At 39.2% G+C, this 15,747-nt stretch overlaps 2 pseudogenes across 1 annotated transcript; both read right to left on the bottom strand.

Moving 5' to 3' along the window:
* Nucleotides 1–6,552: 6,552 nt before the first annotated feature.
* Nucleotides 6,553–7,675, bottom strand: LOC110749472 (aspartyl protease family protein At5g10770 pseudogene; annotated as a pseudogene).
* A 3,239-nt stretch (nucleotides 7,676–10,914) lies between these two features.
* Nucleotides 10,915–14,627, bottom strand: LOC110749504 (aspartyl protease family protein At5g10770-like; annotated as a pseudogene). The gene is made up of 2 exons (XR_015832935.1): nucleotides 14,343–14,627; nucleotides 10,915–12,437 (listed from the first exon to the last, which is right to left on the bottom strand). The product of XR_015832935.1 is annotated as an aspartyl protease family protein At5g10770-like (transcript).
* Nucleotides 14,628–15,747: the final 1,120 nt, after the last annotated feature.

Here is a 15,747-nt window from a genome sequence, read left to right as displayed (position 1 = left end):
GGAAACTATGGTTATGGTTTGGATATGTCGAAACCCGACCACCCTTAATGGGGTGTTATCGTAGACCTTTAGTGGGGTAGTCTACGCTCATAGTACTTGTCACAGGTTCACGAGTATTGAGGATTCTGCTGTGCGTGCTGGTGAGTCCAGTCCCCCGATTGGACGACTCGTCCTTGGCCACATGGTTGTTGAGGATTCCTCTGTGTGGTTCAGCCAAACGATCCCCGTGTTGGATTGTTTTCCCGGTACATGATGTGTACTATCATATGTACCTCCCTTTAGATACTAATACTTGGAAACAGTGGACATAGATACTTGGATACATGGAAATGGATACTTGGATATCATCAGAACTCGGGCACCTTTAATGGGGTGTTTCGTAGACCCTTAGCGGGGTAGTCTGCATGCGTAGGACTTGTCATAGGAGCAAGAGTATTGAGAATTCTGCTGTGCGTGTTGGTCAGCACAGTCCACCGGTTGGACGGCTCGTCCCTGGCCACATGGTTGTTGAGGATTCCTCCATGTGGTTTAGTCAAATAATCCACGGGTTGGATTGTTTTTCCCTGGTTCATGGGTGATGGTGAGGGGTGTGTATATATATATATATATTTGTGAACTTGTGCTTCGTGAGTACTTTGCACATGTATGAACGTTTGATTTATAGTTTGGAAAATGTTGTTTGGCAATATACGCCTTGGATAGGGTATGGTTGCTTGGAAGAACTGAGAAAAAGGAAAGGAACTTATAAAGTATTCGGTGTGTGCCTTGTCGAATTTGAAGTTGTAGATGAATCTAAATTTAATCGTTGGTATTACTTTAAATGATTGTTGATAAAAGAACTACGTGTGACTTGATCCCTCACCAAGGGGTATGTAGGTAGCCTTGGGTGTCACCTAGGTGCAGCCGCGACTTAAACTATTACTTTTGTTGCAAGGGCGGAACCAGAAATTTTTTAATGGGTGGGCTAGCTAAAGTTGCTTAAAATCTAATGATAAATTTTTTTTGTACTTACATTTTCTATAGTTTTTCTAGAAATAAAAGTATACATTAAATCATATAAATCACATAATTGTAAACACAAGGAAAAAAATTGAAATTAGAGCCTTATTATTCGTGAAAGGGTGAATTTCATTTAGAAAAATGCTTCTCTTTTGGAGACAAATTAATAGAAAATTTTTAAAATTGATGTTGGGATAAACTTTGACACCAAATACAAATGTGGAAGATCTATTACTATGCATATTGGTGCTGAAATTGTATATTTATTTATTTATTTTCAGTTAAAATATAGACTATATGTATATTTAATTTGTTTTTTCCCAAACTGTCCCTGGGCTATAGCCAAGGGCAGCCCTTGCCTTGGTTCCGCCAGTGTTTTGTTGGGCATTTCTATTTGTTTAATTTCCGTTGAACTTCGTTTCGGTTGTAAACTGAAGTCTTCATTAGAATTGCTCTGTTATCATCCCTGTTAGGGTTGAATGTAAGGTCGGAGACCTATTATGTAAATTGTGTGCTACTATATTGTGCATGCTGTTGTTGGGATTATTTTATTGTGATTTGACAGGTTTAAATTTTTTGGGAAATTCCATTTTTCAGGGGAGACTCTGCCGAAATTTCGGCAGAAATTCTCGTCCCTCTTTTCCTTAATTTGGAAAAGAGGCTATGATGTTAGTAAGTGAGCTCGACATCAGTTTGATGTCAGAAAAATCACAGGATTTGTCACGAATTTCGAGGAATTTGAGGCGAGTCATGTCACTTGTTTTACTCCGCGAACGCAAGTATAATGTTTGGAAGGTAAAATGCACGTTTAAATGGTAAATTACTAAACGAATGCCTCCATTACCATATAAGCGCCACCACTGCGTTCATTGAGAAAAGAAACACGTTTGTGGGTAAAGGTCGTGAAAAAGACTATTTTACAATTTAAACGCGCACTTTACTCGACGAACGCAAGAATGGTGTTTGCAAGGTAAAAGCACGTTCAAATGGTAAGTTACCAAATGAATGCCTCTATTTCCATATAAACGTTACCACTGTGTTCGTTGAGTAAAGAGACACATTTGTGGGTAAAGGTAATGAAAAAGGAAATGGAGGCATTTGTGGGTAAAAGTAGTGAGAAATATCATGTTAGCATTTAAATGGTTCCTTTACTCCGTGAACACACGGGTGGTGTTTGTAAGGTAAAAGTCACGTTTAAATAGTAATTACCCAATGAACGACATGATTACCATATAAACGCCACGTTTAAATAGTAATTATGATATAAACAACATGATTACCATGCTCTCGTTTGTGAGGTACATAGTATTAGTGTCATTTGTTAGGTAAATTACCCAACAAATGGATAGTTTTCTCAATGAATATAAGATGGTTCATTCATTGAGTAAAACAGTCATTCGTCGAGTAAATGTCATAATTATATGTATTCCAAATGATTGAACCACATTGAATTAATGTACAAAAAATTGAAACTTCGATTGATTATTACCAAATTGTTGATTAGAAAAATAAAATTGTTGTGAAATACATTAAATAATAAAGTGCCACCAAATATGAGAGTATAATTGTATGTATTTTGTGAAATTACAATAAATAAGAGAGTGATACCGAATATCATGTAAATTACAACAAAAAAAACTTTAAATCATTAAAATTACTTTTGGTACGATTATGAACACACATATAAAAGAATTTTCATGTAAGGATGTTCACAAAGGGTTAGTAGGGAGAGTTGGTGGGTAGATCTAGCTAGAGCGGTTGATGTGGATTGGGGTGGCACAATGTGTATTGTAAGGTGAACACATATTTCACAACTGAATGTGAAAATTACCCAATAAAGACCCTTTATGATGACAACATAACAAGGTTACAATTTGTGCGCATATGATTATAATTTGTATGGCTATACGTGCAATTGCATGTTTATATGTGCAATTGCATAACTGTAGGAGGAGAACAGGTTACCTCATACACCATTTTTTATATTTTTGCTTTATTGAATTTTAAAAAGACATATATACCCTTAAAATCTTGATGTATGGATACATCAAAGTATATTAGAAAAACCCTGCATGCATTTGTTCCTGGTCCTAGTCACGACTACTCACGGGTCCCAAAGTCAATGAGTCAACAGAGTCCATAGTTAAACTGATCAAATAATCAGTTTAACTATATCCGTTCACCAAACTTTGGAATGCTCACTAAGTGAGTGGTTCTTTCTTCATACATTATGGACTCGGATTGGTTTGATCCAGTACAAAAGCAAATCAAGGGAAATTTGGGTCCAAGCTGTTTCAAGCCCAAACCAAACTAGGACACTGTTGTTGTTCAAGTTGTTAAAGAACATTTACCCTGTACCCGAAGGCTTAGGTTCAGTTCATCCTATCCTTTAATATCGCTTGAATACAAAAATAAAAACAATATTGTCTTCCTTTTGCTTTTTAAAACAAAAATGTTATATTAAGAAAAGAAAACTAGGAGATAGACACATACAACAACAAAATCTAAGAGTTGGGGTAATTTCTCAACCGAGTCTCATTACACACAAAGAAAAATGTTAGGCTTACCACATTTTTCATACCACATTGTGTACCTGTTGGCCACCCGAAGGTGCATGTTTTAAATTTATAAAACTCGCAAGCGCACGAATCGTTTGTAGAATAAACGTGTGTAAGTGCGAGGTCGTACCCACAGGGAGTGCGTGAAAAAGATGGAAAACAAACACAACCCAAGTTAATTCAAAGTTGAAAAAGAAAAAGAAATAAAGCAAAGAATTAAAAATGCAAATAAACTAAAATAGGGGAAAAACTAAGGTTTTAGATTCCATACCATTATTCCATAAACTCTAACAATTCCCACGAAGTAGCAATCAAGAAATCAATCTACTACTTTCTCAAGATATATCAATTAAGCATGCATTTTTATGAATCTTATGTAAATTCCCCTTCCCTTCATAATTACAAATTCTAAGCCATCATATGTGAAAAATATTGTTTAACTACAAAGGATCAAAGAAAATTGTATATTAGTAATACAAAACCAATGATGCATTAATAGATTAACTTGTATTCCTAACTACCACAAATACATGATAGAAGTGGTGAAAAGAAAATTAACCTATTAATCATGTGAAGGTGAAATTATAAACATTGAAGAATATAATAGTTGGGAATTGAAAGTTAAGAACTAGAACTTCATTTCATAATGGTATTTCATCATTAAAAAAGTTTAACTAGACATAAATAAAATAACAATACAAGATAAAAATGAAGAACAAAGAGGAGAAGGAAAAATTGCATCATCAACCCCTTGGTTCCTTGCCTCATGGCTCCCCAAAGTTCTCTCCAATTATATTGCCATTTTTCCTCTCCCTTTGGTGCCTAAGAATTGCACAAAATCTGCACTTTATTATACTAAAATCTGCTCTACAATTCTCCTCCCATTCTCTTTGCATTACCTTCTATTTATAGAGGAAGGAAAGCAACTAAAGCATCAACATAATCATCATCTTCACATGTTGGCAGTTGCACACATGGTGCTGCCCATTCTTCTTTTAGCATGGAGGTCTGGCTAGAGGTGTCAAACGGGACGGGCCGGCCCAGCACGGCACGAGCCCAGCCCGTTTAAATGAGGCACGGCACGGCACGAGCACGAATATTAGTGGGCCGTGCTCGGCACGGTACGAAAGCTTGGACCGGGCTGGGATTTAAAAAAAGGTCCAATGGACCGGGCCGGCCCGTGGCCCGAAATTAAATGGACTTGGCCCGAGCCCGCTTCAAGCACGGCACGAGCCCGAGCCCACGGCACGGCCCGGCCCGAGCCCGAGCCCGCTTCAATCCTCTATTGCATTTTTTTAAGACAAAAAAAAAGTTGGAATAACAAATAAAAAATTGAGTAATGAAAATAAAATATAAAATAATAAAAACAAACTTGGAAGTTGGACTCGTTGAAAGTTGAAACACCCCAGCATTAATAATGACTTAACAAACAGAACCAACTTTGTTGGACTCTGGAGTCAGTTGAAGGGTTGGAACTTGGAGAGGCATGAGGCCATGCGTGAGGCCATGCGTGAAGTACTTTTCATTAAACAAACCATCATCTCCTCCTCTTCCTCTCGATTTCTGCATATTCTCATATCATAAATCGTTAGGAAATATCCCTAATTATATAAACCCCAAATCAGTGTTGGAACTTGGAAGATCCATATAGCATCATAAACCAAAACCTGTGTTGGAGGCATCAAAATAGCTTGCGAACCATCAGCACGAACCAATTCTCTAATTCTACAGAGTTGGATTTGCAAGGTAAGAGCTTTAACATATAGTTTCTATGTTTGGTTGCTCAAAATTTGTGAGAAACATTGATTGTAGGGTTTGATTTTGTTTTTATTTTTATTTTTAATTATTTATCAAAACAACAGTCTAAATTTTTTGATTTTTTGGTGTGGGTTTTGCAGATTCTACCTTCTGGGTTCAAATTGAGAGATAAGAAGGCGTGAAATTCTATGGGACTATTCTTCCAAAGGCTATGTGTATTTATTGCAAGCATACTTTGACTTGTAAAACTGAAAATGGTACTGGGCATCTTCGTGGAAAAAAAATCAAGGGAAAAAAAAAATTCAAATTAAATGGGTTGGTTCTTGGGCCCGAGTATGGCACGAGCACGGCACGGGCACGGCACGAGCCCGGCACGGCCCGTTTCAATTTGGACATGGGCTTTGGGCCGGGCTGGGATTTATGATTTTACTAAATGGGCTGGCACGGCACGGCCCGATAAGTTAAATGGGCCGGCCCGGCACGGCACGAAAATGTTAAAAGCACGAGTTTAAATGGGCCGGGCCGGCCCGGCACGGCCCGTTTGACACCTCTAGGTCTGGCTCTTTATTTGCTGCCAACCCATGTGCTGCTGTCCAAAGTTGTTGACTGCTAAAGTTCTTTTGCTACAGCACATGTGTTGCTGGAAAAACGAATTATTCTGCACCAGGCTTGGTGTAGGAAGGCATGAGGTTTCAATATGTATCCAATGGGGCTCAAATTTGGATATGTTATAATAAACAACCATTGGAACAACTTTCATGAAGAATGCATTCCCATCTGAGTAGTAAAAACGTGTGTTTTGGGGCTTGCAAGCTGACTGCCGAAAATGGACTGGAGTTTGGGCTTCATTTCTTTTATCTTCTTGGGTTGCTGCACAAGAAATAGCTACCAATTAGAGAATTCAAATGAATTAGCCTTTATTTCAATGAAGTGCAAATGGATTCGTAAAATGCAAAGGAACATTCTAATTGGTGCAAAATTCATTAAAACAAAGTACTAACAAATATAGATTAGGGATAGAAATTGTAATAATTATGTGTTTATCAGTATCACCTCTCTAATAGAGGTGGGCCCCATTGTATTGGTGGGCTCTACCTCTATTAGAGATGTGGTATACAATGTGGTATAAAAATGTGATAAGCCTAGTATTACCCACACACAAATATGTAACTCAATGCTTATTATAGCTGGCAAGTTGTTTGTATTACAATTATACCCCATGGACGATCTTCATTGCTCAAGGGCAACCTGCAGGGGCAAATCCGACTTTTCCTCAAGCGATGTCATACACAACCTCCAACCTCTTATGTTGAACATTCCCAATAACCCCAAGGTCACTATCATTCTTGTTTCCGGCAAATGCCAAGCAAACCTGCGAAGGACTTATTGGGAACAATATCCCGGTCGCGTCCAAGTCCACCTTAACTTCGTCCCTAAACACCAACGCTATCTTCGGATACGACACCGTGTTCAAGCCGCTGAAATCGTAACACGTGTCCAGCAACGAAATCGACTTAGTTAGCGTGTAGTTCTTCATCGCCTCCCGAAACGCGCCCCGCAACACTGCGTATGCCGTCGCCGGCAGCCATGTGATCACCGTCCCCGAGTCGATGATCGTTCCCGAAGACGAAAATACCGAGGGCTCAATCGAAAGCTGGCTCCCGCCGACATTGATGCCGGAGAGGTCAAGGCCGTAAAACGACGACGCACTTTCGCTTTGGGATGATGTGATGAGCTTCGTGAACTTAATGCTGTTAGCGGAGCCTCTGTCTCCGAAGGTGAGGTGACCGGTGGAGCTGGAAGTCGACGGGAGGCAGTAGGAGAAGAACCGGTTGTATTTATTGGCGGTTTGTTCGACGATGGAGATGTTGCTCCGACCGAGACCGAGCAAACCGGCGGATCCGTTGAAAAGACCTTCGTTGTCTAGGCCGCAGCCGAAGAGGAAACCTTCAAAAACGTCCGTGGGGGTCAATGTAAGCTTTTCGCTGCCAAAGACCCCGATAGAGAAGGACTTGTCTTCATACTGGGTGGCGTAGATGCAGGTGGAGGTGGAGGTGGAGCAGCGGTGTTGGGCGCCGGAGGATGAGAGTTGGGTACACGCGGCAGTGGTACATGAGATGTTTTTGTATGAGGTGGAGAGAGAAGGGTCGAAGATGGGCTCATTCTTTATATATATATATATATATATATATATATATATATATATATATATATATATATATATATATGTTTCAATGATCTCAGGTCATAAAAATAACAAGGCATCGTCGGTATTGAATGTGGTGCACACCACCCTCCCCGCCAAGTCTGGTATCGTTATCGGCTCAGGGAACTACATTGTCACTGTCAGTAGGCCTCATCATTTGGCCCGCGGGCTCATGGGCCGATGGGGGCCCGCCCGGCCCATCGAAAAAAAGCCCGGCCCGGCCCATTATGGGCTTTGAGATGGCCCGGCCCGCCTTGGGTCGGGCCGGGCTTGGGCTTGAGTGTTTGAAGCTCGGCCCGACCCATAGACCCGGCCCGATTAGGCCCAAGAAAGCCCGGCCCGGCCCGCCCACAAAAGCCCGGCCCGTTAGGCCCGCATACATATATAATTATGTATAAATAAGAGTTTAGGATTATGATTATATCACTTAAATTACATATATAATTTGTTTCATTTCATTTACTTTTCTTTACTCATTCCTAGTTTTATAATTGGATGATTAGCACATTAATTTAATTTGTGTCAATTATTAATACAACAATTATATATATATATAAATAAGATGAACAACATATCATATCACCAAATATAATCATATCACGAAACATAATCGTACCACCAAATATAATCATATCACGAAACATAATCGTACCACCAAATATAATCATGCTTTTTGAACACATCACCAAACATTTGCATATTTATTCATACCATCCTTTAAAAAAAAAAAAATTTATACTTATTATTTTTAAAAATTATTTCTTAAAACGTATTACGGTCTAATTATGTAATAACCTCAAAAACAATACTTGGTTTTATTATTTTTGTAGAAAATCTTATTAAGTTGTGTGACTTTATTAGGTGTTTTATGAATTTGGTTTGATGTGAAAATATTGGAATTAAGTGAGTTTAATCTCAAATTTGGACTAAAATGCCCTTATGATTAAGTTTATGATTTTTTTCGATTGAAGTAGGCCCGTTTTGGCCCGACCAGTTGGACTTAGCCCGGCCCGGCCCGGCCCGATGGGCTTTCTCAAGCCCGGCTCATGGGTCGGGCTTGGACTTTGAATTTTCTAAAAAAATTCGGCCCGGGCCGGCCCGCTATTTTCTCTCTCCTCTTTAAAGCCCGGCCCGGCCCATTGACGAGCCCTAACTGTCAGAATCGGTACACCCGCCAAGCAACTCTCCCTCTCCTTCGACACCGGCAGCGACCTCACCTAGACCCAATGCCGGCCATGTGCTGGGTTTGTAGTTTGGACTGTGACATGGGTAAAATTAATTGGGGCCAATTCATCTACCTCTCATTTCGTTTACATTAAAAAAGAAAAAGAAAATAAAGTTGAAGTAGCTACTTGAGAGGGATCATTGTATATAATTTAATATAAAGTATAATTATTCATAATTTACAATTCTTGAATTCTATGATTATTTTGATTATGATTATTTTTATTACAAGTTTATGCCGTCGGGCGTAAAAGGAATCCAAAGTGAAAGGGGTCCTCCTCCTCCTCTTCTTCACCACATTAACACTTCACAGTGGGGATATAAATCTGCAAAATGACATGGACAAATGTTACTAGTGAACCTTTTTCCCACAACTAACAACCTAAAATCAATCAACTCCAAATAAATTGTAATGTGGGCCATGATTGCCTAACACCCAATTATGAATTGAAAATATTTGTCATCAGTAAATGCTTGGAAATTAAGCCCGATAACCCCAGTTGACATCCCTGTCTCCAATTAGCCTGTATAAGGCCAAGAGTATGCTTACATTACAGCAGCAACTCAATAATCTAGAGGCAATCTTGTTAATTATTCATGGCAACTCCCATTATTTCTAGCTCCTCCTTCCTTAGGTTTTTCGTGGGTTTCTTCTCTGTATTTCTATGCCTAATTCTCTGCTCTTTCGAGAACGGATTTGCTTTGGCAGCAAGAGATACAAAACCCCACCTTCTGCCACACACCACTCACACAGTTGAAGTAAACTCTCTTCCACCGGCAACCACCTGCAGCCCCTCCACCAAAGGTTAATTAATCCCATTTTATGTGCATTTATGCATCTCTAATACACACACTCTCTCTCTATGCATGCATGTTGTCTTTTCAATCTCAACGACATTGAGTCCTCTCTTAAAACTTGCTTATACATAATTGCATGGCTTCATTATGCATGGATATTATTGTGAATATGCGTAAAGAGACTCACCTATATATATATATATATATATATATATATATACATATTGAAACAATTAGTCAAGTCTCTGTAGACTCCATATACAACGTTCTCAACACGTCCAATAAATTGATTATTTTGAGGTAAATTGTATTTCAACAACCGTGTGAGTCGTAATTTATAGATGATTTTTACAAAATATTAGACAATTTAAAAATTATTAAAACATCTAATTGTGACTTAGAAAATAAATAAACGCAATATTTTAAGAAAACATTATATTCGTTTAACTAATTATCTATCCCTTGTCAATTTTGTGTTGCATAAAAAAAAAAACCCAAAGAGAGAGTCATTAGAAAGAAAGAACGTTCTGACTGAGTGTATACGCAATGGACTTGGAGTCTGGTAATCATGGCGCCATTTCAGCGTCTTGTTATTATATCCATGGTGCCATTTTCAAACTACACCAATCTTAAACTTGGAATTTTCCACGCGCTTGTTGCGCATATTATGTACGCCATTTCAAAGTCAATAAGTCAACAGACTTTAAGGTAACATTATTAAATTAATCAAGAGTTTTTCATTTTTATATTTTTGTATATTGGGCTTATTGGCCTACCAATACCGGTCAAACAAAGTCAAAGTAACAAGAAGTTTGGGCTTTGATTGTCCACTCACTCACTAAGTCAGTTTACAGACCGAGAACCTCAATATTTTTTTCAGTACAAGCCATAGTTTACAACCGTACATGCATTTTCTTTTGTGCATGGCTCTATAATGAAATTCACTTTTTTTTTTTTAAATCTTACTTACATGGAAAATGTAAAATAAATATAGAGTCTATTTGACTCAAGTTGGTAAATGATCCAATAACCACCCATCTTTTTGGAGTAGTTTAAAAATACTCACACACACAAATGATGCTGTGGGGGTTCGAAAATTGAGACCTCTGTTATTCAAGTCAAGACCCTTTTCCACTGGACTAGACCCCATTAGAATCAATAATTGGTCATTGATTCTTAATTGGGCATTTCATTTTAGGCAAGACCAAATTAAGAGATATTCATCCTATTTTGCATGCCCAAATTAGCTAAAAAATCCAACATAGTTTTATTTATGTACAACTTGCATTGCATACTTTCAATTCTTTAGCTAGCTATTACACTAACACACAAACCAATTGTCACTATAGCTTTTTCCAATTAGTCTATATGTATCACAACTATACTTTTATACCAATTGATGATCATCCTCTTCAATCAACAATGGGTTAATTAGCTAGCTTGATTAAGCTAATTTAAAGCTAGCCTTAATTAAGTAGTCTTAATATTAATATAACAGCCCCATTTGTGCTAACTCCAAGATTGTCTTCTTCATTAGCAAAGTCGGGTAGCTGCATGCATTGCATAATATATAATATAGCCATAGCTCAGGGGCATGCTGCAGGGGCAAATCCGACTTGTCCACCAGCAATATCATACACCACCTGTAGCCTCTTTTGCTGAACGTTCCCAAAAATCCCAATGTCGCTATCGTCTTCATTACCAGCAAACGCCAGGCAAACCTGATTCGCGCTCGCCACATACAATATCCCTGTCGCGTCCAAGTCTTGTGTAAGCCCGCCATCAAACACGAACGAAATCTTCGGATACGACACCGTTTTGAAGCTGCTGAAGTCGTAGCAAGTGTCCAATATCGAGACTGCCTCAGTCAGCGGATAGCTCTTCATCGCCTGACGAAACGCGGCCTTCAACGCGTTGTATGCGGTTGGCGGCAACCTCGTGATCACCGTTCCAGAATCTATGATCGTCCCCGAAGATGAAAAGAGCGAAGCCGAAATCGACAATTTAGTCCCGCCGACGTTGATCCCGACGACGTTGATGCCATAAAACGAGTCGCCTTGGGAGACTGTGGAGAGGGCCGTGAACTTGACGGCGTTGGAAGATCCGCCGCCTTTGCCGAAGCTGAGGTATCCGGTGGAGCTCGAGGTGGAGGGGAGGCAGTAGGAGAAGAACCGGTTGTATTTTTGAGCCGATTGTTCCACAAGGGAGATTTGGTTTCGGCCGAGACCGAGCAAACCGGCAGCGCCGCCGAAAAGGCCTTGGTTGTTCTGGCCGCACCCAAACAGAAACCCATAAAAAAACGTCTGCGTTCGTTAAGCTCAGCTTCTCCTTGCCGAAGTAGCCGACAGAGAACGACTGATCGCCATACTGGATGCCGTAGATGCAGGTGGAATTGGAGGTATCACAGTCGGGGGTGTTTCCAGTGGCCGAAGTCAACTGAGAGCACGTGGCGGAGGTGCATGAGACGTTGGCATAGGAGGCGGAGAGAGAAGGGTCGAAGATGGGCTCTTTCTGTTTGTAACAAGATTTTACACATGGTCTGCATTGGGTCCAAGTGAGGTCGCTGCCCGTGTCGAAAATGAGCGATAACTGCTTCTTGGGCGAGCCCAGGCCCACGTTCACTATGTAGTTTCCCGATCCCATGATGCTTCCGGACTGGGCCGGAATGGTGGTTGCCGCCGATTCGCGTAGATCGTCGACGCTGTTCGTTTGCTTCTTGAAGTTGACTCGTGAGTGGATTGAGTTTACTCGGGCTTGGTCTTGCTGGAGGATTTGAGCATGAGTTGGAGTTTTGGATTTGTGCTTGTTGAGTCGGGAACATGGGCCGTGCTTGTGTACCACTTTTAGTACTGATGATGATGATGATGATGATGATGCATGCTCACTCATATGACCTGAATTTCGAATAATGTACAATTATGATTAGTGACTCGGTCTGAATTGAACTATTTTCATTAAATTGAACTTAATGTCCTTATCGTTGTTTGATAAATTTAAAAAATAATAAAATAAGAACTAATTAAATTGCACAACAATTCAATATATCGAACCTCTACATCGTGACGTTTGTTTTGTTTTAATGTAAAGACCAACTTATGCACTAATTATTTTGGTATATGTCGGCACTAGGCATCAATATGGAAGGGTGTCATGGCCTGCTGGCAGTGCGTGTCGTATTTGCTTATGTGGCCATGAATGGCCAAGGAAGGAACATGCTTGATGATTACGTAGCTTGCAGAAAAGGACTTCCAAGTAGGAAGAAACTCAAAACTCACATATGTCTTTGTATGTTTGTGTTTTTTTTGAGCAATCATAGTCGAAATTCCTTTAATTAATTAATTAATTAAAGAGTCACGTTTGGAGTTTAAATTAGAGAACATAATTTCCTAAACTAGAGAACATGATTGGAGTTTAAATTTTATAGAGAGCTCCTAAAATAACTTTTATATGTTTTAAGCTAAAATTTAACTTAAAAATAGAGAGCATGATTGTGGATGCTCTTAATTTATACTATAAAATCTTTTAATCCATAAATTAAATGATCCATAAACAAAAATGATGATCTCAATTAACAAAACCCTGGAAGGAAAAACTCTTTAATTATTTATGTAACACTAAATAATAAGTTTATTGATATTATAATATTATATACGCATGCTTCTGAAAGTTACATCTCCTACCAAAACTTTATTACTTTTTCAAAAATAATAAACCATTTTAAGATTTTGCAGAACCTAAATCTTTTTTCTTAGGGTTCGATCACTTTATCGACACAGAGAGCTCTCTTCCTCCTCCTTCATTTTGAGAGTCCCTAGCCTCTCCCCACCCGAAATGGGTGTTTTTTCCCTGAGCTTTGTCTCAGATCTGGGGCTTCTTGCCTCCACTTCGGTTTCCTTTAGTTTTTTTCTGTTTTTCCCTAAGTTAAGCCCACTCTGTGCGACCCTAAATCTCCCATCTCTCCCTCTCCTCTCTTCCCCAGCCACCTTCACTTTTCACCCTCCACTTCTTACATCTACCCTCTCCTCCTCCCCTCTCTGTTGTGATGCCGTCCATCCATGGCTAGCGGCTTCGTCTGGTCAGCAGTTCTCCACCTTCACCGTTTGCTCCTCGGTTCCGCGTCCGCCGCTCCCGTTGTTCTTCCTCGGTGGTGTGTGGTGGTCCGTGGCTGCGATTAAAGTGCATACTGCACTTGACTCTTGGATTATGGGAGCGCTTCCGCGCGGGTGGCCTGCTCACCCCCATCTTCCGTCGGCCTCTTTGATACCCCCCTGGTATCGGTTACTTCTCCTTGGTGGTGGTGGATCTGCTCTGGTGGTGCTGTTGGAATGCTCTGTGCGGCTGCTCATGTGTTCTAGATCTAGGGTTTCTTTGTTTAATAGTTTATGGGCTTATGTTATTTACTTGGTTTTGTATCTTTGGGCCTTTATTTGTTGGTGTTGGGCTGCCTTTTGAATTGAGTTTTCTCAATTTGTAATGTTTCCCACTATTAATGAATATAGCTCCTTGACCAAAAAAAAAAATCTATGCCATCTTTATCAAGGTATCCCCTTAAATATATATAATTTTTCTAATTAGTATATATTTTATAGAAAGAAATGTCCTACATGACTTGTTGCTCATGGGTTAAAGAATTGGATTCTCCGATGACCAGCAGCAACAGTACTCTATATATATATGCATATCTACTTCCACCATTGCAATCAAACCAAATATGACAAGAAAACATGCACACTGAGCCTCAGTGACTGAGGAGAGAAAGAGGGAGAGAGATAAACAAAAAGGGTTTCAGAGATATTGACCTTTGGTGGAGGAGGAGGAGGAGCTGCAGGTGGTTGCAGGCAGCAGAGAATTGATTTCAACTGTGTGAGCACGTTCTCGTTCTTCCAAGGCAAAGCCCTTCTCCAAAGAGCAGAGAATTAGGCATAGAAAACCAGAGCAACAAATGATATACCTGAGGAAGGAGGAGCTAGAAATGGGAGCTGCCATGATTATTTCACAAGCTAGCTAATCTAAACTCCCACCCACAGATGTAAAATGATGTTTGCTCCTCAAAGCATACAACCCTTTAGCCTTAAGCTGATTGGAGAGACATTGGGTTTCCAATTCTCACACGTCACCCATTATATATAAAAGTAAAAAAAATATATTATGCAGCTTCCACATCATCAATGTCAAATGCACAAAACGACATCATCCATTGATTTGTTTCGAAAATATAAGTAGATATGATGGTATATAGGATGTTACATTAATTAACATAAATACATATACAAGCTTATACGTATTTTCCAATATCATACAATAATTTCTTCATGAAACTATATTTTTTTTTTTTATAAAGATAAATTGAGTCCAACAATCGTGTACAGTTATTGACAAATACATAGCGCTTAAAAGTGCCTATAGGCTATAGGTGAGGAGGCAGCCTTAGCTCACCATTTTGTTTGGCATAAAACACAGCATGGGCCTTGGCTATGCATATGAGTGTGACCTTAGACAACCGCCTTGCATTGACCTCACTCTTCATCATCAGCACTAAACGTTTGATAATTAATTCTGGTAGATTAATAGGGGAATGTTTGCTACATTCCATTTGCATTTCTACTTTCTCTTTCTATTGTTGTATGAGGATGAAAACCGTTTATTTTCGAGGTATAGCACTTTAAAGATCATTTATACCCAAAAAATAAAAATAAAAACTAAATTGGAGTTCATTTAACCCGATTGAGTAAGATTGGGATAGTTTAGTGTTTCGTAATTAACAACACTGTGTTCGTCCTATAACAATTAGATGACTAAACAATTTCCAATTTGGTTGTTTTTTTTACATATGATTTAAAAAGTGTCCTAAAAGAGACGTTTCCAATTATTAAACTACATTGTAGGATGAGACCGAATGAGAGAATGTAGAACAAAAACTTTCCTATATTAAAAGCACGGCCATTTATCTGTCCTACTGATAGCTAAAGGGATGCCACACCTGATTGCTTACTGAACCTGTGTACTACCTAATTAGCATTACTGTAAGGACATGATTTTCTTGTTAATTAGGCAAATTCTGAGATTAGGAACCTTAATTAAATTCTTCAGCATCCATGATTTGTTTTGTTCGATCTTATTGTTATATCATACAAATGGCACTACTTCATGTAAGTCCTTACTAAGCTTTTATTTAATAATACTAACCGTGTTCAGCCATGGTAA

This window comes from Prunus avium, chromosome 1, assembly GCF_965620075.1.
Source record: "Prunus avium chromosome 1, drPruAviu1.hap1.1, whole genome shotgun sequence".
NCBI lineage: Eukaryota > Viridiplantae > Streptophyta > Magnoliopsida > Rosales > Rosaceae > Prunus > Prunus avium.
Note: the sequence above shows the minus strand (reverse complement) of the source record. Positions and strands in the feature narration are given on the sequence as shown.